General features: G+C 43.9%; 12 non-coding genes across 12 annotated transcripts; all 12 read right to left on the reverse strand.

Moving 5' to 3' along the window:
• Positions 1-356: 356 nt before the first annotated feature.
• On the reverse strand, positions 357-547 carry LOC141224914 (U2 spliceosomal RNA). Its single transcript, XR_012292246.1, has one exon. It is a non-coding gene; the product is annotated as a U2 spliceosomal RNA (small nuclear RNA).
• Positions 548-1,662: 1,115 nt separating this feature from the next.
• LOC141224915 (U2 spliceosomal RNA) lies at positions 1,663-1,853 on the reverse strand. The gene has a single exon (XR_012292247.1). It is a non-coding gene; the product is annotated as a U2 spliceosomal RNA (small nuclear RNA).
• A 1,115-nt stretch (positions 1,854-2,968) lies between these two features.
• LOC141224916 (U2 spliceosomal RNA) lies at positions 2,969-3,159 on the reverse strand. Its single transcript, XR_012292248.1, has one exon. It is a non-coding gene; the product is annotated as a U2 spliceosomal RNA (small nuclear RNA).
• A 1,115-nt stretch (positions 3,160-4,274) lies between these two features.
• On the reverse strand, positions 4,275-4,465 carry LOC141224917 (U2 spliceosomal RNA). The gene has a single exon (XR_012292249.1). It is a non-coding gene; the product is annotated as a U2 spliceosomal RNA (small nuclear RNA).
• Positions 4,466-5,574: 1,109 nt separating this feature from the next.
• LOC141224458 (U2 spliceosomal RNA) lies at positions 5,575-5,764 on the reverse strand. Its single transcript, XR_012291872.1, has one exon. It is a non-coding gene; the product is annotated as a U2 spliceosomal RNA (small nuclear RNA).
• Positions 5,765-11,937: 6,173 nt separating this feature from the next.
• LOC141224918 (U2 spliceosomal RNA) lies at positions 11,938-12,128 on the reverse strand. Its single transcript, XR_012292250.1, has one exon. It is a non-coding gene; the product is annotated as a U2 spliceosomal RNA (small nuclear RNA).
• Positions 12,129-13,243: 1,115 nt separating this feature from the next.
• On the reverse strand, positions 13,244-13,434 carry LOC141224919 (U2 spliceosomal RNA). The gene has a single exon (XR_012292251.1). It is a non-coding gene; the product is annotated as a U2 spliceosomal RNA (small nuclear RNA).
• Positions 13,435-14,549: 1,115 nt separating this feature from the next.
• Positions 14,550-14,740, reverse strand: LOC141224920 (U2 spliceosomal RNA). The gene has a single exon (XR_012292252.1). It is a non-coding gene; the product is annotated as a U2 spliceosomal RNA (small nuclear RNA).
• A 1,115-nt stretch (positions 14,741-15,855) lies between these two features.
• On the reverse strand, positions 15,856-16,046 carry LOC141224922 (U2 spliceosomal RNA). The gene has a single exon (XR_012292253.1). It is a non-coding gene; the product is annotated as a U2 spliceosomal RNA (small nuclear RNA).
• Positions 16,047-17,161: 1,115 nt separating this feature from the next.
• On the reverse strand, positions 17,162-17,352 carry LOC141225025 (U2 spliceosomal RNA). Its single transcript, XR_012292352.1, has one exon. It is a non-coding gene; the product is annotated as a U2 spliceosomal RNA (small nuclear RNA).
• A 1,115-nt stretch (positions 17,353-18,467) lies between these two features.
• LOC141224923 (U2 spliceosomal RNA) lies at positions 18,468-18,658 on the reverse strand. The gene has a single exon (XR_012292254.1). It is a non-coding gene; the product is annotated as a U2 spliceosomal RNA (small nuclear RNA).
• A 1,115-nt stretch (positions 18,659-19,773) lies between these two features.
• Positions 19,774-19,956, reverse strand: LOC141224421 (U2 spliceosomal RNA). The gene has a single exon (XR_012291845.1). It is a non-coding gene; the product is annotated as a U2 spliceosomal RNA (small nuclear RNA).
• Between the last annotated feature and the right edge of the window lie 2,699 nt (positions 19,957-22,655).

A 22,655-nucleotide genomic window follows, 5' to 3' on the forward strand; every position in this document is an offset into this window, starting at 1 on the left:
GTGTGTGCAACAATATACTGAAAGGTCAATTATATTGTGCAGCTTATCTCACCACCTGTAGTTATTTAGGTGAAAGCTCCAAAATGCTTGCCTAATATGTCTGTTTATCCAAAAGGAAGTAAAAAGGGAGAGCTAGAAAGATAGCATTGCATCACATTACATGGCAATGCAATGCACAGTTGCTGAAGTTGAACCAAAATGAGCTTGTAATCTGGCTTCTGCAACTTTGAACATGAAAAATCCAATGAGGAGAAGAAAAGCAAAGCCAAAGAGTCCATCCCAAAATCCGACAAACAAGCAAAATGAACAAAAAACATTGAATTCAATTCTTTCTGATTTTAGAAACTGCATTAAAGAAGGGGTGCACCGGTCCTGGAGATACTGCAATACCAGGTCAATGCGTGGAGTGGACAGAGCAAGCTCTTTTTCCATCTCCCTGTTCTAAAAATCCATTTAATATATGGTCCCCAGATAGGGGACGTATCAGATATTAAACTGATAAGAACAGATACTACACTTGATCTTAGCCAAAAGGCCGAGAAGCGATAACCAGAATTGGTTTCAAACTACGGAGCCACCCACGGATCCTGAAAAGTCCATTTGTGGAGATGAGCTCCTGGACTCCCGTTAAGAAGACATGTTGTCAACCTCTAGATCCCTTACATGCCTGCACTTTTCGGCTTGCTGCTGCTGCAATCCACGCGTTTTAGATCTGCATAACTCCACCTCTTTAAACACAGCACCTTCACCCCCTGCTGTTCCCACCCGCCTCAACACCGTTGGAAGGGAGGAGAACCAATTAAGGCGGGGGGTGGGGTGGAACGAGCAGCTGTCTACCCTTAGCAGGAGGGCTCCTGATTACATACCTCTCCTGCTGCTGCTGCTGCTGGCTGTCCAGCAGCAGACTGAAGGTGGCTGCTGCTGTGCACAGGTATATAAAGGCTCAGAGCCTATTATGACACGCGCAGCCAGCGTTCCATTGCCACATTCCATCTACTGCAGGCAGGATACCTGGCTGGCTGAATGTCGCTGAGAAGCTCACAGAGACCGCCATAAGCAACAGTTTAACAGAATGCCACAGACTAATCAACCAAACTTTTTGGGTTGGGTTCTCTTTTATAGTCTGCAGGCATTAAATGAAAGAAGTCAGTGTTCCAGCAGAGGGAGACAACGTTTCAGAAAAGGCATTGTAGCAAACCAAAAAAGAAATTTTAAGCGCAGCAGAGTAACCAGCGCACATACCTGTTAGCTCAGGTGAGTTTAAAAGGCTGCTGTTGATAACAAGGGCATTTGCTAAATAGATGGTGTGTGTGCAACAATATACTGAAAGGTCAATTATATTGTGCAGCTTATCTCACCACCTGTAGTTATTTAGGTGAAAGCTCCAAAATGCTTGCCTAATATGTCTGTTTATCCAAAAGGAAGTAAAAAGGGAGAGCTAGAAAGATAGCATTGCATCACATTACATGGCAATGCAATGCACAGTTGCTGAAGTTGAACCAAAATGAGCTTGTAATCTGGCTTCTGCAACTTTGAACATGAAAAATCCAATGAGGAGAAGAAAAGCAAAGCCAAAGAGTCCATCCCAAAATCCGACAAACAAGCAAAATGAACAAAAAACATTGAATTCAATTCTTTCTGATTTTAGAAACTGCATTAAAGAAGGGGTGCACCGGTCCTGGAGATACTGCAATACCAGGTCAATGCGTGGAGTGGACAGAGCAAGCTCTTTTTCCATCTCCCTGTTCTAAAAATCCATTTAATATATGGTCCCCAGATAGGGGACGTATCAGATATTAAACTGATAAGAACAGATACTACACTTGATCTTAGCCAAAAGGCCGAGAAGCGATAACCAGAATTGGTTTCAAACTACGGAGCCACCCAAGGATCCTGAAAAGTCCATTTGTGGAGATGAGCTCCTGGACTCCCGTTAAGAAGACATGTTGTCAACCTCTAGATCCCTTACATGCCTGCACTTTTCGGCTTGCTGCTGCTGCAATCCACGCGTTTTAGATCTGCATAACTCCACCTCTTTAAACACAGCACCTTCACCCCCTGCTGTTCCCACCCGCCTCAACACCGTTGGAAGGGAGGAGAACCAATTAAGGCGGGGGGTGGGGTGGAACGAGCAGCTGTCTACCCTTAGCAGGAGGGCTCCTGATTACATACCTCTCCTGCTGCTGCTGCTGCTAGCTGTCCAGCAGCAGACTGAAGGTGGCTGCTGCTGTGCACAGGTATATAAAGGCTCAGAGCCTATTATGACACGCGCAGCCAGCGTTCCATTGCCACATTCCATCTACTGCAGGCAGGATACCTGGCTGGCTGAATGTCGCTGAGAAGCTCACAGAGACCGCCATAAGCAACAGTTTAACAGAATGCCACAGACTAATCAACCAAACTTTTTGGGTTGGGTTCTCTTTTATAGTCTGCAGGCATTAAATGAAAGAAGTCAGTGTTCCAGCAGAGGGAGACAACGTTTCAGAAAAGGCATTGTAGCAAACCAAAAAAGAAATTTTAAGCGCAGCAGAGTAACCAGCGCACATACCTGTTAGCTCAGGTGAGTTTAAAAGGCTGCTGTTGATAACAAGGGCATTTGCTAAATAGATGGTGTGTGTGCAACAATATACTGAAAGGTCAATTATATTGTGCAGCTTATCTCACCACCTGTAGTTATTTAGGTGAAAGCTCCAAAATGCTTGCCTAATATGTCTGTTTATCCAAAAGGAAGTAAAAAGGGAGAGCTAGAAAGATAGCATTGCATCACATTACATGGCAATGCAATGCACAGTTGCTGAAGTTGAACCAAAATGAGCTTGTAATCTGGCTTCTGCAACTTTGAACATGAAAAATCCAATGAGGAGAAGAAAAGCAAAGCCAAAGAGTCCATCCCAAAATCCGACAAACAAGCAAAATGAACAAAAAACATTGAATTCAATTCTTTCTGATTTTAGAAACTGCATTAAAGAAGGGGTGCACCGGTCCTGGAGATACTGCAATACCAGGTCAATGCGTGGAGTGGACAGAGCAAGCTCTTTTTCCATCTCCCTGTTCTAAAAATCCATTTAATATATGGTCCCCAGATAGGGGACGTATCAGATATTAAACTGATAAGAACAGATACTACACTTGATCTTAGCCAAAAGGCCGAGAAGCGATAACCAGAATTGGTTTCAAACTACGGAGCCACCCAAGGATCCTGAAAAGTCCATTTGTGGAGATGAGCTCCTGGACTCCCGTTAAGAAGACATGTTGTCAACCTCTAGATCCCTTACATGCCTGCACTTTTCGGCTTGCTGCTGCTGCAATCCACGCGTTTTAGATCTGCATAACTCCACCTCTTTAAACACAGCACCTTCACCCCCTGCTGTTCCCACCCGCCTCAACACCGTTGGAAGGGAGGAGAACCAATTAAGGCGGGGGGTGGGGTGGAACGAGCAGCTGTCTACCCTTAGCAGGAGGGCTCCTGATTACATACCTCTCCTGCTGCTGCTGCTGCTGGCTGTCCAGCAGCAGACTGAAGGTGGCTGCTGCTGTGCACAGGTATATAAAGGCTCAGAGCCTATTATGACACGCGCAGCCAGCGTTCCATTGCCACATTCCATCTACTGCAGGCAGGATACCTGGCTGGCTGAATGTCGCTGAGAAGCTCACAGAGACCGCCATAAGCAACAGTTTAACAGAATGCCACAGACTAATCAACCAAACTTTTTGGGTTGGGTTCTCTTTTATAGTCTGCAGGCATTAAATGAAAGAAGTCAGTGTTCCAGCAGAGGGAGACAACGTTTCAGAAAAGGCATTGTAGCAAACCAAAAAAGAAATTTTAAGCGCAGCAGAGTAACCAGCGCACATACCTGTTAGCTCAGGTGAGTTTAAAAGGCTGCTGTTGATAACAAGGGCATTTGCTAAATAGATGGTGTGTGTGCAACAATATACTGAAAGGTCAATTATATTGTGCAGCTTATCTCACCACCTGTAGTTATTTAGGTGAAAGCTCCAAAATGCTTGCCTAATATGTCTGTTTATCCAAAAGGAAGTAAAAAGGGAGAGCTAGAAAGATAGCATTGCATCACATTACATGGCAATGCAATGCACAGTTGCTGAAGTTGAACCAAAATGAGCTTGTAATCTGGCTTCTGCAACTTTGAACATGAAAAATCCAATGAGGAGAAGAAAAGCAAAGCCAAAGAGTCCATCCCAAAATCCGACAAACAAGCAAAATGAACAAAAAACATTGAATTCAATTCTTTCTGATTTTAGAAACTGCATTAAAGAAGGGGTGCACCGGTCCTGGAGATACTGCAATACCAGGTCAATGCGTGGAGTGGACAGAGCAAGCTCTTTTTCCATCTCCCTGTTCTAAAAATCCATTTAATATATGGTCCCCAGATAGGGGACGTATCAGATATTAAACTGATAAGAACAGATACTACACTTGATCTTAGCCAAAAGGCCGAGAAGCGATAACCAGAATTGGTTTCAAACTACGGAGCCACCCAAGGATCCTGAAAAGTCCATTTGTGGAGATGAGCTCCTGGACTCCCGTTAAGAAGACATGTTGTCAACCTCTAGATCCCTTACATGCCTGCACTTTTCGGCTTGCTGCTGCTGCAATCCACGCGTTTTAGATCTGCATAACTCCACCTCTTTAAACACAGCACCTTCACCCCCTGCTGTTCCCACCCGCCTCAACACCGTTGGAAGGGAGGAGAACCAATTAAGGCGGGGGGTGGGGTGGAACGAGCAGCTGTCTACCCTTAGCAGGAGGGCTCCTGATTACATACCTCTCCTGCTGCTGATGGCTGTCCAGCAGCAGACTGAAGGTGGCTGCTGCTGTGCACAGGTATATAAAGGCTCAGAGCCTATTATGACACGCGCAGCCAGCGTTCCATTGCCACATTCCATCTACTGCAGGCAGGATACCTGGCTGGCTGAATGTCGCTGAGAAGCTCACAGAGACCGCCATAAGCAACAGTTTAACAGAATGCCACAGACTAATCAACCAAACTTTTTGGGTTGGGTTCTCTTTTATAGTCTGCAGGCATTAAATGAAAGAAGTCAGTGTTCCAGCAGAGGGAGACAACGTTTCAGAAAAGGCATTGTAGCAAACCAAAAAAGAAATTTTAAGTGCAGCAGAGTAACCAGCGCACATACCTGTTAGCTCAGGTGAGTTTAAAAGGCTGCTGTTGATAACAAGGGCATTTGCTAAATAGATGGTGTGTGTGCAACAATATACTGAAAGGTCAATTATATTGTGCAGCTTATCTCACCACCTGTAGTTATTTAGGTGAAAGCTCCAAAATGCTTGCCTAATATGTCTGTTTATCCAAAAGGAAGTAAAAAGGGAGAGCTAGAAAGATAGCATTGCATCACATTACATGGCAATGCAATGCACAGTTGCTGAAGTTGAACCAAAATGAGCTTGTAATCTGGCTTCTGCAACTTTGAACATGAAAAATCCAATGAGGAGAAGAAAAGCAAAGCCAAAGAGTCCATCCCAAAATCCGACAAACAAGCAAAATGAACAAAAAACATTGAATTCAATTCTTTCTGATTTTAGAAACTGCATTAAAGAAGGGGTGCACCGGTCCTGGAGATACTGCAATACCAGGTCAATGCGTGGAGTGGACAGAGCAAGCTCTTTTTCCATCTCCCTGTTCTAAAAATCCATTTAATATATGGTCCCCAGATAGGGGACGTATCAGATATTAAACTGATAAGAACAGATCAGGTTTCAACATATTTTATTATGTGCGTAAAAGATGGTTTACAATCAAAAACAGCAACACAAATACATTAATAAAACACAGAATTCCACCCATAAAAACCCCATGTATGATTAGCATCCCTCCTCCCAATACATTTGACATCCCTCAAGTAATAAATATACATCTGACTAAAAGCAATTTTAAGACAATCCTTCACAGAAATAGCATCACGTTTAAAAAGTAAAATATTGCGTGCCTTCCAAAGGGCGTCTTTAAAACAGTTAATCATACACCAACATATACAATACTGTTGAGGGGTCGGACATTTAAAAAGGCCATATAAAACATATTCATGGTTAAAATCTCTTAAACCGCAAGTCCATTTTAAAAGAATCCCAACTTTGTGCCAAAGTTCCTGTGCAAACGGGCAATTCCACATAAGGTGCAAGGTGGTTTTGTCATTAACACATGAGTCTCTGGGGCATTTGGCTCTGGCCACCAGGCCTCTCCTGTGTTGAAACTCTCTGGTGGGGAGGCACTGGTGGACCACCATCCATGCGATGTCCTTATGTCCATTTGCTAAAAATTTTCCGAAGACATTCTTCCAAACTTGCTTCGACCTCTCTTCTGAGAAATTTACTATGGGGGTCACATCTTCATTCCTCCTCAGAAAAGATAAAAGCTTCTTGCGGTCTTTAAAAATGTCCATTTTAAAATCACCAAGGCTATAAAATCGAACAGTCTTTTCTAAGATTGCTTGGTGTTTGGGGGGGCATAGTAAAACAGGGGAATTCAACGACAACTTAAACCATCTTTTAAAAATCATCCCACAAGTATATTTTAAAAAATAACTTAGCGCACTATTACCATTAAAATGTTTGAAACAAAAGCAGAAATAATTTAAATACAAATAAATATGTAAGTCGGGGACATCCCTTCCGCCGTTCATTTTATTCTTCCTCATTATTTCTCGCCTTAATTTTTCCATTTTGGAGTTCCATAAAAACATAAAGATCATCCTAGTCATTTTTTTAATTAAAACATCAGAGGGGGGGTACACCATAGCTATATACAGTATGAGGGGTAACAACACTGATTTTATAATTAAAATTTTCCCCTCCATTGTTAGGGACCTCAAACCCCAAAATGATATTTTCTTTGACATTTTTTCTATGACATTCTCCCAGCTTTGAGTTCCCACATTCTCCTCGTTAAAAACAACTCCAAGAATTTTTACATTGTCTCGTTTTATAGTGAGCTGCGGGAGTTGGGCGGTGTCCCAGGATCCCAAAGTCAGACATTCAGATTTATTTAAATTAAGTTTAAAACCGGATGCCTGGGAAAAAAAATCAATGCGCAACACCGCCCTCCGGAGGAAAGCAGGGTCCACGCACACAACCGTCACGTCATCCATGTAGCCAAAGACTCTCACATCACTGCCACCTCCGCCAGGAACAGGAACCCCTCTAATCACTTTGTCTTTCCTTATTGCGCTCAGCAGGGGCTCCATGGCACAGATGAACAGGATGGGCGACAAGGGGCATCCCTGCTTCACTCCGGACTCAAGGGGAACTCCATCTGTTAAAAAGCCATTAAGAGAAATTTGACTAAAACAATTTTTATATAAAATCTTAATACAATTTAAAAGCATATTAGGGATACCCATTCTTTTTAAAACTCTAAAAAGAAATCTATGAGAGACTCTATCGAAAGCTTTTTCAAAATCTAGGGCTAAAAGAGCTACATTTTGACCCCGGTCTCTGGAATACCAAATTACATCCCTTAATACGTTTAAAACCTCTGAAATACTTCTGCCTGGTACACTACAAACCTGCTCAGGCTGGATTAGTTTGGCAATGACATTCCTGAGCCGGTTTGCAACCACCTTAGCAAGTACCTTGTAATCGACGTTTAGGAGAGTTATGGGTCTCCAATTCGCTAGAGCACTGCGATCACCTTTTTTATATATCAAAGACACCACTCCTCTCCTCCACGAAAATGGCAACTGTTCACAAATAAAAACTTCTTTAAAAAGCATAAAAAGGTCCTCTTTTAAAATGTCCCAAAAAGTAAGATAAAACTCTACAGGTAGTCCATCACACCCAGGTGCTTTGCCCTTAGAGAAACTTTTAAAAACATAAAATAATTCCTCTAAAACAATATCGCGTTCTAAAAACTCCTGGTCTGTAAAATGTAACTTAAAATCGAGATCATTAAGAGCATCAGATAAAAAGGACTCATCTATACACTTTTTACTAAAAAGATGCTTATAAAAGTTAAAAGTAGCATTCAACATTCCCTGCATAGATGTTTCACCCTCTAGATTTGTGATCACTTCTCTTTTATCCATGACTTTTTTGAAGAAGAAGCGAGAGCACTTCTCCCCCTCCTCCAAGTGCTGCACTCTAGAGTTAAAAATAATCTCTTTCCCCTTTGTGTCTATGCAGTTCTGAATTTCAGTTTTTAGGCCAGCAATATCATCTCCCACCTCCACCCCTAGCTCCTTGAATTTAAAAAGTGTTTGTAGTTTGGTGTTAAGATCACTAAAACATCTTTTTTTCTCTCTAGCTTTACGTCTCCCTGCTTTTATAAAAAACATTCTGACTTTTTTTTTTCAAATTTTCCCACCAGGTTACCATAGGGGCATCAGAAGGTTTTTGTCGCCGCCAGGCTTGATAGGCTTTACCAAAGTCTTGTCGAATCAGAGGGTCCTCCAGCAGGTAAGTACTTAGACGCCAGAGGCCCCTGTTGACCCTCTGTTCATCCCGGTATTCTAGGTGCACCTCCAAGCCCTTATGGTCAGAAAATATATTTGATGTTAAAACACATTTTACAGGGTTAAAATCATCTGATAGGAAAATAAAATCGATCCTGGAGGACACCCCTCTTCCGGACCACGTATAACCAGGGTCCGTCGGCAGGAGTGACCTCCACGCATCGCATAATTTAAAATCAGTTATAAAATCTTTCAATAGATGACATGACTTATCCAATTTGCGTAAAGGGTCACCCCCCGCTCGTTGTTCACTAGCACAAAGACAATTAAAATCACCCCCTACGATCAGGGGAGATGACCCAGTACAGTACAATGGCAATATCCCAAATAAATTAATTCTCTCTTGCTTATCAGGGGAAGCATAAACATTCATTACACGTAGGGTAAAACCATTAAATTTAAAATGCACTAAAACCACTCTGCCTGGTACTATTTCTGTGACAGTATTTATAGCAATATTTCTCCCACGACAGAGGAAGCCCACCCCCGCTGACTTGTTGTCATTGGAGCCAGACCAGATGGAGGGCCCCAGTCTCCAATCTGTCTTGATGTCATTATAATTTAGTGCATGTTGTATCCCGCATTCCTGTAATAAACATATGTCAAAGTCAGTGGTTTCTAAGTACTTAAATAGAGCAGCCCTACGAACTGGGCTCTTTAATGACCTCACATTCAGTGAGACAAGTCTTAATGTGGGCATTCATAGGTCAGGGTGGTGGATCTTCCATGAGGACACCTGACTCAAAGCCCTGTATGCCAAATTGCTCCAGGACATCCGGGCTAGAGGACCCAAATGACTCGATATTCTGTGAGCCGGCGGTTGCCCCCTCGTAGGTCACGGTTCCCAGCCACATTCCAGGAGACGCTGGGGCTTCGACATTCCGTCTCTTTTTCGGGGCAGACTCCACTAGGTCACTGGTGCAGTCCTCCTCATCCTCCTCCTCCTCCAGGGGGAGAGACTGGTCCATCAGGATAAGATCACCAACACAGATTCCCTGATGTTCGCCACCTAGAAGCAAAGCCCCCTCATCTGGCTGGCTAATCGCCCTGGAAGATCCTGAGGCCATCGCTGCGTGGTCCCCTGTAGCCAACCGCACAGGGGCACCACCCTCCAGCCCAACAGGATCGGTATCGGGAACCATCGACACGGAGGATACCCTCCCAGAAGGAGGACCCCTCCGCTCCGGTCCATGCGAGGTCCGCCCATCGTTAAGGGACTTCGATGCAGGGGCCGCCCCAGAGGGGCCTCCGGCTCCCTGCTCCATCCCAGCCTTCTCGCCCTTCGAACCGCCCTCCGACGCCGGCCCGCCAGTGAAGACCGGCGGGCGCATCGGCTCAGCTGCAGAAGATGCAGCTTCTGCGTAGGTCCTGGTCCTGGTCCTGTTGGGGCATCCTCGGAACATGTGCCCCGCCTCACCACAAAGATTGCATTTCCTCCCAGCGGGACAGTCCTTCATTAAATGTCCGTAACAGCTGCAATTATTGCAGCGGTCTACTTTCCTGCCCGTGCAGGACGTTTGGGTATGACCCATTTGTCCACAGTTCCTGCAACATACCGGCATTCCAGGGTAAAATAAGTAGCCTCTGCTCTTACCGATCACAAATGTTGAGGGAGGGTGTAGCATTCCTCCCACTCCGCTTGGGTCCCTCTTTAGACGGGCCATGTACCTCCTCTTGCCGCACCAGAAGCCTACCGCGTTCTTCACAGTGCCCAGGTATCTCAGATCATCACAATAACGGATAAGGTAGGTCGAGATGTCTGCAGCCTCCACAAAGGGGTTCGGGAAATGCACCACGATAGGGATCTCGTCATAGGCATACAAGAGACAAAAGGTTAGTCCATCCAATTCATCTAAGTAGTTTTTCTCATTTACCTTTTGTACGAGTTGGTGACAGCATCCCTGGCTCTTGAAGGTGATGGTGTAAGTCCCCTTGTACTCATTGTCCTGGAAGCAGAATATGTCTTCCCGCCGAAACTCCAGAACTCCAAGCAGAATCCTATGGCAGATGTAGTCCAAGTTCTTCTCCGTCCTCGATCCTGCTCCAACTTCAATCCTCACGGTATTCCGCATCCGGGCATCACCCGATGAATATGTGAGCGTTGCCGGCATCCTTCACTCAGGAACGTACCGACTCTTCTCTCTGAAAGGCGCAAGCCTTCATGGGATCCCTTCCCGTTGCTCCCGGACTAATCCTTCCTCCCAATAGCAGCAGGGGGGTTAAGTCCCTCCGAAGAGGAACGATCCCCCCAGGCCGAGAGAAAGGGTACCAAGAGCACCTCACAGGCAAGACCACACAGGTAAACCTGATAGATCGTGCCAAAAGGCCGAGAAGCGATAACCAGAATTGGTTTCAAACTACGGAGCCACCCAAGGATCCTGAAAAGTCCATTTGTGGAGATGAGCTCCTGGACTCCCGTTAAGAAGACATGTTGTCAACCTCTAGATCCCTTACATGCCTGCACTTTTCGGCTTGTTGCTGCTGCAATCCACGCGTTTTAGATCTGCATAACTCCACCTCTTTAAACACAGCACCTTCACCCCCTGCTGTTCCCACCCGCCTCAACACCGTTGGAAGGGAGGAGAACCAATTAAGGCGGGGGGTGGGGTGGAACGAGCAGCTGTCTACCCTTAGCAGGAGGGCTCCTGATTACATACCTCTCCTGCTGCTGCTGCTGCTGGCTGTCCAGCAGCAGACTGAAGGTGGCTGCTGCTGTGCACAGGTATATAAAGGCTCAGAGCCTATTATGACACGCGCAGCCAGCGTTCCATTGCCACATTCCATCTACTGCAGGCAGGATACCTGGCTGGCTGAATGTCGCTGAGAAGCTCACAGAGACCGCCATAAGCAACAGTTTAACAGAATGCCACAGACTAATCAACCAAACTTTTTGGGTTGGGTTCTCTTTTATAGTCTGCAGGCATTAAATGAAAGAAGTCAGTGTTCCAGCAGAGGGAGACAACGTTTCAGAAAAGGCATTGTAGCAAACCAAAAAATAAATTTTAAGCGCAGCAGAGTAACCAGCGCACATACCTGTTAGCTCAGGTGAGTTTAAAAGGCTGCTGTTGATAACAAGGGCATTTGCTAAATAGATGGTGTGTGTGCAACAATATACTGAAAGGTCAATTATATTGTGCAGCTTATCTCACCACCTGTAGTTATTTAGGTGAAAGCTCCAAAATGCTTGCCTAATATGTCTGTTTATCCAAAAGGAAGTAAAAAGGGAGAGCTAGAAAGATAGCATTGCATCACATTACATGGCAATGCAATGCACAGTTGCTGAAGTTGAACCAAAATTAGCTTGTAATCTGGCTTCTGCAACTTTGAACATGAAAAATCCAATGAGGAGAAGAAAAGCAAAGCCAAAGAGTCCATCCCAAAATCCGACAAACAAGCAAAATGAACAAAAAACATTGAATTCAATTCTTTCTGATTTTAGAAACTGCATTAAAGAAGGGGTGCACCGGTCCTGGAGATACTGCAATACCAGGTCAATGCGTGGAGTGGACAGAGCAAGCTCTTTTTCCATCTCCCTGTTCTAAAAATCCATTTAATATATGGTCCCCAGATAGGGGACGTATCAGATATTAAACTGATAAGAACAGATACTACACTTGATCTTAGCCAAAAGGCCGAGAAGCGATAACCAGAATTGGTTTCAAACTACGGAGCCACCCAAGGATCCTGAAAAGTCCATTTGTGGAGATGAGCTCCTGGACTCCCGTTAAGAAGACATGTTGTCAACCTCTAGATCCCTTACATGCCTGCACTTTTCGGCTTGCTGCTGCTGCAATCCACGTGTTTTAGATCTGCATAACTCCACCTCTTTAAACACAGCACCTTCACCCCCTGCTGTTCCCACCCGCCTCAACACCGTTGGAAGGGAGGAGAACCAATTAAGGCGGGGGGTGGGGTGGAACGAGCAGCTGTCTACCCTTAGCAGGAGGGCTCCTGATTACATACCTCTCCTGCTGCTGCTGCTGCTGGCTGTCCAGCAGCAGACTGAAGGTGGCTGCTGCTGTGCACAGGTATATAAAGGCTCAGAGCCTATTATGACACGCGCAGCCAGCGTTCCATTGCCACATTCCATCTACTGCAGGCAGGATACCTGGCTGGCTGAATGTCGCTGAGAAGCTCACAGAGACCGCCATAAGCAACAGTTTAACAGAATGCCACAGACTAATCAACCAAACTTTTTGGGTTGGGTTCTCTTTTATAGTCTGCAGGCATTAAATGAAAGAAGTCAGTGTTCCAGCAGAGGGAGACAACGTTTCAGAAAAGGCATTGTAGCAAACCAAAAAAGAAATTTTAAGCGCAGCAGAGTAACCAGCGCACATACCTGTTAGCTCAGGTGAGTTTAAAAGGCTGCTGTTGATAACAAGGGCATTTGCTAAATAGATGGTGTGTGTGCAACAATATACTGAAAGGTCAATTATATTGTGCAGCTTATCTCACCACCTGTAGTTATTTAGGTGAAAGCTCCAAAATGCTTGCCTAATATGTCTGTTTATCCAAAAGGAAGTAAAAAGGGAGAGCTAGAAAGATAGCATTGCATCACATTACATGGCAATGCAATGCACAGTTGCTGAAGTTGAACCAAAATGAGCTTGTAATCTGGCTTCTGCAACTTTGAACATGAAAAATCCAATGAGGAGAAGAAAAGCAAAGCCAAAGAGTCCATCCCAAAATCCGAAAAACAAGCAAAATGAACAAAAAACATTGAATTCAATTCTTTCTGATTTTAGAAACTGCATTAAAGAAGGGGTGCACCGGTCCTGGAGATACTGCAATACCAGGTCAATGCGTGGAGTGGACAGAGCAAGCTCTTTTTCCATCTCCCTGTTCTAAAAATCCATTTAATATATGGTCCCCAGATAGGGGACGTATCAGATATTAAACTGATAAGAACAGATACTACACTTGATCTTAGCCAAAAGGCCGAGAAGCGATAACCAGAATTGGTTTCAAACTACGGAGCCACCCAAGGATCCTGAAAAGTCCATTTGTGGAGATGAGCTCCTGGACTCCCGTTAAGAAGACATGTTGTCAACCTCTAGATCCCTTACATGCCTGCACTTTTCGGCTTGCTGCTGCTGCAATCCACGCGTTTTAGATCTGCATAACTCCACCTCTTTAAACACAGCACCTTCACCCCCTGCTGTTCCCACCCGCCTCAACACCGTTGGAAGGGAGGAGAACCAATTAAGGCGGGGGGTGGGGTGGAACGAGCAGCTGTCTACCCTTAGCAGGAGGGCTCCTGATTACATACCTCTCCTGCTGCTGCTGCTGCTGGCTGTCCAGCAGCAGACTGAAGGTGGCTGCTGCTGTGCACAGGTATATAAAGGCTCAGAGCCTATTATGACACGCGCAGCCAGCGTTCCATTGCCACATTCCATCTACTGCAGGCAGGATACCTGGCTGGCTGAATGTCGCTGAGAAGCTCACAGAGACCGCCATAAGCAACAGTTTAACAGAATGCCACAGACTAATCAACCAAACTTTTTGGGTTGGGTTCTCTTTTATAGTCTGCAGGCATTAAATGAAAGAAGTCAGTGTTCCAGCAGAGGGAGACAACGTTTCAGAAAAGGCATTGTAGCAAACCAAAAAAGAAATTTTAAGCGCAGCAGAGTAACCAGCGCACATACCTGTTAGCTCAGGTGAGTTTAAAAGGCTGCTGTTGATAACAAGGGCATTTGCTAAATAGATGGTGTGTGTGCAACAATATACTGAAAGGTCAATTATATTGTGCAGCTTATCTCACCACCTGTAGTTATTTAGGTGAAAGCTCCAAAATGCTTGCCTAATATGTCTGTTTATCCAAAAGGAAGTAAAAAGGGAGAGCTAGAAAGATAGCATTGCATCACATTACATGGCAATGCAATGCACAGTTGCTGAAGTTGAACCAAAATGAGCTTGTAATCTGGCTTCTGCAACTTTGAACATGAAAAATCCAATGAGGAGAAGAAAAGCAAAGCCAAAGAGTCCATCCCAAAATCCGACAAACAAGCAAAATGAACAAAAAACATTGAATTCAATTCTTTCTGATTTTAGAAACTGCATTAAAGAAGGGGTGCACCGGTCCTGGAGATACTGCAATACCAGGTCAATGCGTGGAGTGGACAGAGCAAGCTCTTTTTCCATCTCCCTGTTCTAAAAATCCATTTAATATATGGTCCCCAGATAGGGGACGTATCAGATATTAAACTGATAAGAACAGATACTACACTTGATCTTAGCCAAAAGGCCGAGAAGCGATAACCAGAATTGGTTTCAAACTACGGAGCCACCCAAGGATCCTGAAAAGTCCATTTGTGGAGATGAGCTCCTGGACTCCCGTTAAGAAGACATGTTGTCAACCTCTAGATCCCTTACATGCCTGCACTTTTCGGCTTGCTGCTGCTGCAATCCACGCGTTTTAGATCTGCATAACTCCACCTCTTTAAACACAGCACCTTCACCCCCTGCTGTTCCCACCCGCCTCAACACCGTTGGAAGGGAGGAGAACCAATTAAGGCGGGGGGTGGGGTGGAACGAGCAGCTGTCTACCCTTAGCAGGAGGGCTCCTGATTACATACCTCTCCTGCTGCTGCTGCTGCTGGCTGTCCAGCAGCAGACTGAAGGTGGCTGCTGCTGTGCACAGGTATATAAAGGCTCAGAGCCTATTATGACACGCGCAGCCAGCGTTCCATTGCCACATTCCATCTACTGCAGGCATTATACCTGGCTGGCTGAATGTCGCTGAGAAGCTCACAGAGACCGCCATAAGCAACAGTTTAACAGAATGCCACAGACTAATCAACCAAACTTTTTGGGTTGGGTTCTCTTTTATAGTCTGCAGGCATTAAATGAAAGAAGTCAGTGTTCCAGCAGAGGGAGACAACGTTTCAGAAAAGGCATTGTAGCAAACCAAAAAATAAATTTTAAGCGCAGCAGAGTAACCAGCGCACATACCTGTTAGCTCAGGTGAGTTTAAAAGGCTGCTGTTGATAACAAGGGCATTTGCTAAATAGATGGTGTGTGTGCAACAATATACTGAAAGGTCAATTATATTGTGCAGCTTATCTCACCACCTGTAGTTATTTAGGTGAAAGCTCCAAAATGCTTGCCTAATATGTCTGTTTATCCAAAAGGAAGTAAAAAGGGAGAGCTAGAAAGATAGCATTGCATCACATTACATGGCAATGCAATGCACAGTTGCTGAAGTTGAACCAAAATGAGCTTGTAATCTGGCTTCTGCAACTTTGAACATGAAAAATCCAATGAGGAGAAGAAAAGCAAAGCCAAAGAGTCCATCCCAAAATCCGACAAACAAGCAAAATGAACAAAAAACATTGAATTCAATTCTTTCTGATTTTAGAAACTGCATTAAAGAAGGGGTGCACCGGTCCTGGAGATACTGCAATACCAGGTCAATGCGTGGAGTGGACAGAGCAAGCTCTTTTTCCATCTCCCTGTTCTAAAAATCCATTTAATATATGGTCCCCAGATAGGGGACGTATCAGATATTAAACTGATAAGAACAGATACTACACTTGATCTTAGCCAAAAGGCCGAGAAGCGATAACCAGAATTGGTTTCAAACTACGGAGCCACCCAAGGATCCTGAAAAGTCCATTTGTGGAGATGAGCTCCTGGACTCCCGTTAAGAAGACATGTTGTCAACCTCTAGATCCCTTACATGCCTGCACTTTTCGGCTTGCTGCTGCTGCAATCCACGCGTTTTAGATCTGCATAACTCCACCTCTTTAAACACAGCACCTTCACCCCCTGCTGTTCCCACCCGCCTCAACACCGTTGGAAGGGAGGAGAACCAATTAAGGCGGGGGGTGGGGTGGAACGAGCAGCTGTCTACCCTTAGCAGGAGGGCTCCTGATTACATACCTCTCCTGCTGCTGCTGCTGCTGGCTGTCCAGCAGCAGACTGAAGGTGGCTGCTGCTGTGCACAGGTATATAAAGGCTCAGAGCCTATTATGACACGCGCAGCCAGCGTTCCATTGCCACATTCCATCTACTGCAGGCAGGATACCTGGCTGGCTGAATGTCGCTGAGAAGCTCACAGAGACCGCCATAAGCAACAGTTTAACAGAATGCCACAGACTAATCAACCAAACTTTTTGGGTTGGGTTCTCTTTTATAGTCTGCAGGCATTAAATGAAAGAAGTCAGTGTTCCAGCAGAGGGAGACAACGTTTCAGAAAAGGCATTGTAGCAAACCAAAAAAGAAATTTTAAGCGCAGCAGAGTAACCAGCGCACATACCTGTTAGCTCAGGTGAGTTTAAAAGGCTGCTGTTGATAACAAGGGCATTTGCTAAATAGATGGTGTGTGTGCAACAATATACTGAAAGGTCAATTATATTGTGCAGCTTATCTCACCACCTGTAGTTATTTAGGTGAAAGCTCCAAAATGCTTGCCTAATATGTCTGTTTATCCAAAAGGAAGTAAAAAGGGAGAGCTAGAAAGATAGCATTGCATCACATTACATGGCAATGCAATGCACAGTTGCTGAAGTTGAACCAAAATGAGCTTGTAATCTGGCTTCTGCAACTTTGAACATGAAAAATCCAATGAGGAGAAGAAAAGCAAAGCCAAAGAGTCCATCCCAAAATCCGACAAACAAGCAAAATGAACAAAAAACATTGAATTCAATTCTTTCTGATTTTAGAAACTGCATTAAAGAAGGGGTGCACCGGTCCTGGAGATACTGCAATACCAGGTCAATGCGTGGAGTGGACAGAGCAAGCTCTTTTTCCATCTCCCTGTTCTAAAAATCCATTTAATATATGGTCCCCAGTTAGGGGACGTATCAGATATTAAACTGATAAGAACAGATACTACACTTGATCTTAGCCAAAAGGCCGAGAAGCGATAACCAGAATTGGTTTCAAACTACGGAGCCACCCAAGGATCCTGAAAAGTCCATTTGTGGAGATGAGATCCTGGACTCCCGTTAAGAAGACATGTTGTCAACCTCTAGATCCCTTACATGCCTGCACTTTTCGGCTTGCTGCTGCTGCAATCCACGCGTTTTAGATCTGCATAACTCCACCTCTTTAAACACAGCACCTTCACCCCCTGCTGTTCCCACCCGCCTCAACACCGTTGGAAGGGAGGAGAACCAATTAAGGCGGGGGGTGGGGTGGAACGAGCAGCTGTCTACCCTTAGCAGGAGGGCTCCTGATTACATACCTCTCCTGCTGCTGCTGCTGCTGGCTGTCCAGCAGCAGACTGAAGGTGGCTGCTGCTGTGCACAGGTATATAAAGGCTCAGAGCCTATTATGACACGCGCAGCCAGCGTTCCATTGCCACATTCCATCTACTGCAGGCAGGATACCTGGCTGGCTGAATGTCGCTGAGAAGCTCACAGAGACCGCCATAAGCAACAGTTTAACAGAATGCCACAGACTAATCAACCAAACTTTTTGGGTTGGGTTCTCTTTTATAGTCTGCAGGCATTAAATGAAAGAAGTCAGTGTTCCAGCAGAGGGAGACAACGTTTCAGAAAAGGCATTGTAGCAAACCAAAAAAGAAATTTTAAGCACAGCAGAGTAACCAGCGCACATACCTGTTAGCTCAGGTGAGTTTAAAAGGCTGCTGTTGATAACAAGGGCATTTGCTAAATAGATGGTGTGTGTGCAACAATATACTGAAAGGTCAATTATATTGTGCAGCTTATCTCACCACCTGTAGTTATTTAGGTGAAAGCTCCAAAATGCTTGCCTAATATGTCTGTTTATCCAAAAGGAAGTAAAAAGGGAGAGCTAGAAAGATAGCATTGCATCACATTACATGGCAATGCAATGCACAGTTGCTGAAGTTGAACCAAAATGAGCTTGTAATCTGGCTTCTGCAACTTTGAACATGAAAAATCCAATGAGGAGAAGAAAAGCAAAGCCAAAGAGTCCATCCCAAAATCCGACAAACAAGCAAAATGAACAAAAAACATTGAATTCAATTCTTTCTGATTTTAGAAACTGCATTAAAGAAGGGGTGCACCGGTCCTGGAGATACTGCAATACCAGGTCAATGCGTGGAGTGGACAGAGCAAGCTCTTTTTCCATCTCCCTGTTCTAAAAATCCATTTAATATATGGTCCCCAGATAGGGGACGTATCAGATATTAAACTGATAAGAACAGATACTACACTTGATCTTAGCCAAAAGGCCGAGAAGCGATAACCAGAATTGGTTTCAAACTACGGAGCCACCCAAGGATCCTGAAAAGTCCATTTGTGGAGATGAGCTCCTGGACTCCCGTTAAGAAGACATGTTGTCAACCTCTAGATCCCTTACATGCCTGCACTTTTCGGCTTGCTGCTGCTGCAATCCACGCGTTTTAGATCTGCATAACTCCACCTCTTTAAACACAGCACCTTCACCCCCTGCTGTTCCCACCCGCCTCAACACTGTTGGAAGGGAGGAGAACCAATTAAGGCGGGGGGTGGGGTGGAACGAGCAGCTGTCTACCCTTAGCAGGAGGGCTCCTGATTACATACCTCTCCTGCTGCTGCTGCTGCTGGCTGTCCAGCAGCAGACTGAAGGTGGCTGCTGCTGTGCACAGGTATATAAAGGCTCAGAGCCTATTATGACACGCGCAGCCAGCGTTCCATTGCCACATTCCATCTACTGCAGGCAGGATACCTGGCTGGCTGAATGTCGCTGAGAAGCTCACAGAGACCGCCATAAGCAACAGTTTAACAGAATGCCACAGACTAATCAACCAAACTTTTTGGGTTGGGTTCTCTTTTATAGTCTGCAGGCATTAAATGAAAGAAGTCAGTGTTCCAGCAGAGGGAGACAACGTTTCAGAAAAGGCATTGTAGCAAACCAAAAAAGAAATTTTAAGCGCAGCAGAGTAACCAGCGCACATACCTGTTAGCTCAGGTGAGTTTAAAAGGCTGCTGTTGATAACAAGGGCATTTGCTAAATAGATGGTGTGTGTGCAACAATATACTGAAAGGTCAATTATATTGTGCAGCTTATCTCACCACCTGTAGTTATTTAGGTGAAAGCTCCAAAATGCTTGCCTAATATGTCTGTTTATCCAAAAGGAAGTAAAAAGGGAGAGCTAGAAAGATAGCATTGCATCACATTACATGGCAATGCAATGCACAGTTGCTGAAGTTGAACCAAAATGAGCTTGTAATCTGGCTTCTGCAACTTTGAACATGAAAAATCCAATGAGGAGAAGAAAAGCAAAGCCAAAGAGTCCATCCCAAAATCCGACAAACAAGCAAAATGAACAAAAAACATTGAATTCAATTCTTTCTGATTTTAGAAACTGCATTAAAGAAGGGGTGCACCGGTCCTGGAGATACTGCAATACCAGGTCAATGCGTGGAGTGGACAGAGCAAGCTCTTTTTCCATCTCCCTGTTCTAAAAATCCATTTAATATATGGTCCCCAGATAGGGGACGTATCAGATATTAAACTGATAAGAACAGATAAGGTTTCAACATAAATTTATTCAGATATAAAAAAGTACAAAAACACATTATTCTTATTTACAGCGTTAATAGAGCTCTTTCCACAGACATTATTAGTACAAAATAGTATTCCACATGTAAAAACACCATCTTCTATTCGCTTCGTGTTTACCCACATCTTTGACATCTTTCAAATAATAAATATACATTTCGCTAAAAACCATTCTAATACAATCATTGATGGAAATACAGTCACGTTTGAACAACAAAATATTCCTCACTTTCCACATAGCACTTTTTGCACAATTTATTATACACCAGCATATTTTGGTTTGATGTAAAGTTGGGCAATTAAAAAGTCCGTATAAAACATATTCGTGACAAAAGTCTTTCAGACCACAAACCCATTTCAAAAGCACCCCCAGTCTCCGCCAAAGTTCTTGCGCATAAAAACAGTTCCAAAACAGATGTAAAACCGTCTCATCACTTCCACACGAGTCTCTAGGACATTTTGCCCGCGCCGCCAGGCCTCTCCTGTGCTGAAAGTCTCTAGTTGGGAGGCACTGGTGGACGGACATCCAGGCAAGGTCTTTATGAATATTTGCGAGAAACTTTCCAAACACATTCCTCCAGACTCGCTTGGATCTGCTCCAGGAAAAGTTGATTACTTCAGATACTCTTTCTTCCCTTCTCAGATGAGTTATCAATTTCCTTCGGTCTTGAAGAATATCAGTATCCAAGTCTCTTAATTTATAATTTCTACATACTTTCTCTAAGATGATAAGATGCTTTGGGGGACATAATAAAACAGGCGAAGATAAGGATGGCCGTAGCCATCTCTTAAAAACATAACCACAAGTATATTTTAAAAACAGACTAAAAACACTGTTAGAATTAAGAAGCTTAAAACAGAAACAGAAGAAATTTATATACAAAAACATGCTCAAATCCGGGACATCCTTTCCACCATTTTGATGCCTTTTATACATTTCTGTGCGTTTTACTTTTTCCATCTTCGAGCCCCAAATAAATATAAACATGCAGCGAGTCAGCTTTTTGAGCATTAAGTCGGAGGGAGGGTACACAATTGCAACATATAACATCATTGGCAATAATACAGACTTAATAATTAGAACTTTCCCTTCGATTGACAAACTACGCAAATTCCAAAAGGATAGTTTCTTCACCATTTTCTCCTGGACCTCCCCCCAACTCACAACCCCGTCATTTTCTTTATTAAAAGTAATGCCCAAAATTTTAACTTTATCACACTTCATTTTGACTGCTGGTAGGTCCACTGTATCCCAGGAACCAATTGTCAAACACTCAGTTTTATTAAAATTCAACTTAAAACCTGAAGCCTGACTAAAAAAACTGGTACACCTCACCACCCTCCGGAGGGAAGCAGGATCCGTGCAGATGGCAGTAACATCATCCATATACCCGAAGACTTTAATTTGGGCCCCCCCTCCACCCGGAACAGGGACCCCACGGATCACTTTATCTTTCCTAATTTGGCATAATAAAGGCTCCATAGCACAAATAAACAGGATCGGGGACAAAGGGCAGCCCTGCTTCACTCCGGATTCCAGCGGTATTTCACCTGTTAAGAAGCCATTAACAGAGATTTGACAATATGAATCTTTATACAAAATCTTAATTAGAGACATGATAAAATCCGGGATCGCCATCTTCTTTAAAACACTAAAAAGATACTTGTGCGATACCCTGTCGAACGCCTTCTCAAAGTCCAGCGCCAACAGGGCTAAATTCTGACCACGATCCCTAGTATACCATATTGCATCTCTTATGACATTTAACACCTCCGCAATACTCCTTCCCGGTACACCACAAACTTGTTCTGGTTGTATCAACTTATCAATTATCATTTTAAGCCGGCATGCAATAAATTTGGCTAATACTTTATAATCCATGTTGAGGAGGGTGATAGGCCTCCAATTTGCAAGGTCCTCACGAGCCCCTTTCTTTTTAAAGATCAAGGACACTATTCCCCTCCTCCATCCCTTGGGCAACCGTTTACACTTAAAAACCTCCTTAAAAAGTGCTAAAAGATCATCCTTTAAAATATCCCAGAAAGTCAGATAAAATTCGACGGGGAGACCGTCTGCTCCCGGAGCTTTGCCCTTTGAAAAACTTTTAAAAATGTTAAAAAGTTCCTCTAAGCTAAAATCCCGTATTAAAAACTCCTGATCTGACTGATTCAACTTAAAATCTAGGACATTAAGAGCATCTTGTAAAAAGGAATCATCCACACTTTTCTCACTAAAAAGGAGTCGGTAAAAATCAAAAGCCACGTTCTTCATGCCCTGTATAGTGGATTCTTCACCTAAACAAGTAATCGCATCTTTCCTCTCCATTGCTTTTTTAAAAAAGAAGCGTGTACATTTTTCATCTTCTTCTAACTGCTTTACCTTTGAATTAAAAATAACCTCTCTCCCCTTCTGCTCCAAAAGTGTATGTATTTCTGCTTTTAGGCTGACAATGTCTTCCTCCACCTCCAACCCAATCTCTTTAAATTTATAAAGTGTCTGCAGCCTAGTATTTAGATTTGAGAAAAATTGTTTTTTCTGTCTTGATTTCTTCCTCCCTGCCGTGATAAAAAAAAGCCTAATTTTATTTTTAATCTTTTCCCACCAATACAACATTTTTATATAAGGAGGCCTATGTTGTCTCCATTCCTGGTAGGCTGTACAAAAATCCGACCTTATCTGAGGATCCTCCAGCAGA

This window comes from Phyllobates terribilis, unplaced genomic scaffold (genome assembly GCF_046119375.1).
Source record: "Phyllobates terribilis strain yellow unplaced genomic scaffold, ASM4611937v1 Scaffold_393__1_contigs__length_1774422, whole genome shotgun sequence".
Classification (NCBI taxonomy): Eukaryota; Metazoa; Chordata; class Amphibia; order Anura; family Dendrobatidae; genus Phyllobates; species Phyllobates terribilis.